Source organism: Hipposideros armiger, unplaced genomic scaffold, assembly GCF_001890085.2.
Source record: "Hipposideros armiger isolate ML-2016 unplaced genomic scaffold, ASM189008v1 scaffold_112, whole genome shotgun sequence".
Taxonomy (NCBI): domain Eukaryota; kingdom Metazoa; phylum Chordata; class Mammalia; order Chiroptera; family Hipposideridae; genus Hipposideros; species Hipposideros armiger.
In genome coordinates this window covers 2904446-2906395 of record NW_017731462.1, presented here as the reverse complement: position 1 = coordinate 2906395, position 1950 = coordinate 2904446, and the positions used below count along the sequence as shown (strand labels likewise).

General features: G+C 40.5%; 1 pseudogene; it reads left to right on the top strand.

The window, feature by feature from the left end:
• Positions 1-307: 307 nt before the first annotated feature.
• On the top strand, positions 308-1636 carry LOC109385327 (elongation factor 1-alpha 1 pseudogene; annotated as a pseudogene).
• Positions 1637-1950: the final 314 nt, after the last annotated feature.

The window sequence follows — 1950 nt, the reverse complement described above, 5'->3', positions numbered from 1 at the left end:
CTCTTCACAAATTCAGAAAATAGAAAAGGAAGTAACACAGCTTATATCTTATGAGTATTATCTACATATTAGAAAACAATAAAAGCTGACCAAGAAAAAGAGGAAACACAAATTACCAAAATCAGTAATGAAAGAGAGGAGAGAGGACATCACTACAGAAATTAAAATTATCATAAAGGAATACTGTCAACAACTCTATGTCAACACATTGGATGACTCGGATGAAATGGACAAATTCCTATAACAGACAAAAACACTATTAATTAAACTTGACTCAAGAAAAATAGAATACCTGGCTTTTTTCGCAATGGGTTTGTACCAGAACACAGGTGTCAAATTGGGAAAGAAAATGACTCGTATCAACATTGTCATCACTGGACACGTAGATTCCAGCAAGTTTACCACTACTGGTCATTTGATCTACAAATGTGATGGGATCGACAAAAGAACCATAGAAACATTTAAGAAGGAGGCTGCTGAGATGGGAAAGGGCTCCTTCAGGTATCCCTGGGTCTTGGATAAACTGAAAGCTGACGTGAGTGTGGGATCACCATTGATATCTCCCTGTGGAAATTTGAGACCAGCATGTATTATGGGAGCATCACTGATACCCCAACACACAAAAACTTTATCAAAAACATGATTACAGGCATATCTCAGGCTGGCTGTGATGTCCTGATTGTCACTGTTGGTGTTTGAAACAGGTATCTCCAAGAATGGGCAGACCCATGAGCATACCCTTCTGGCTTACACACTGGGTATGAAACAATTAATTGTTGGTGTTAACAAAATGGATTCCACTGAGCCGCTTTACAGCCAGAAGATATACAAGGAAATAGTTAAGGAAGTCAGCACCTACATTAAGAAAATTGGCTACAACCTTGACACAGTAACATTTGTGCCAACTTCTGGTTTGAATGGTGATAACATGCTGGAGCCAAGTGCTAACATGTCTTGTTTCAAGGGATGGAAAGTCCCCCATAAAGATGGCAGTGCCAGTGGAACCATTCTGCTTGAAGTTCTGGTGCATCCTGCCACCAACTCATCCAACTGACAGACCTTTGCATCTGCCTCTCTAGGATATCTACAGAATTGACTGTCCCTGTGGGTCGAATGGAGACTGGTGTCAAACCCAGCATGGTGGTCATCTTTGCTCCATTCGACATTACAACTGAAGTAAAGTCTGCTGAAATACACCATGAAGCTTTGAGTGAAGCTCTTCCTGGGAACAATGTGGGCTTCAATGTCAAGAATGTGTCTGTCAAAGATCATCATGACAATGTGGCTGGTGACAGCAAAAGTGAGCTGACGTCACAGCTCAGGTGATTACCGTGAACCATCCAGGCCAAATCAGTGCCAGATATGCACCTGTGCTCCATTGTCCCATGACTTATATTGCTTGCAGATTTGCTGAGCTGAAAGAAATTGATCATCATTCTGGGATAAAGCTGGAAGATGGCCCAAAGTTTTAAAACCTGGTGATGCTGCGGTCATTAATATGGTTCCTGGCAAGCCCATGTGTGTTGACAGTTTCTCTGACTACCCTCCTCTGGGCCGTTGTGCTGTTCATGACATGAGACAGACAGTTGCTGTGGGTGTCATCAGAGCAGTGGACAAGAAGGCAGTTGGGGCTTGAAAGGTCACCAAGTCTGCCTAGAAAGTACAGAAGGCTAAATAAATATTATCCCCAATATCTATCACCTATTTTAATCAGTTGTGGAAGAATGATTTCAATACAGTTTGTCTCAATTGGCCATTTAAGCTTAATAGTAAAAGACTGGTTAATGATTACAAGGCATCGTAAAAACTTGAGAAGAAAAGAAGAATGTTTCGTGGACCATTGGGGTTTTTTTGTGTGGCAGTTTTTAGGATATTAGTTTTTAAAATAAGTACTTTTTAATGAAAATAACTTGACCAAAAATTTGTTACAGAATTTTGAGACCCATTAAA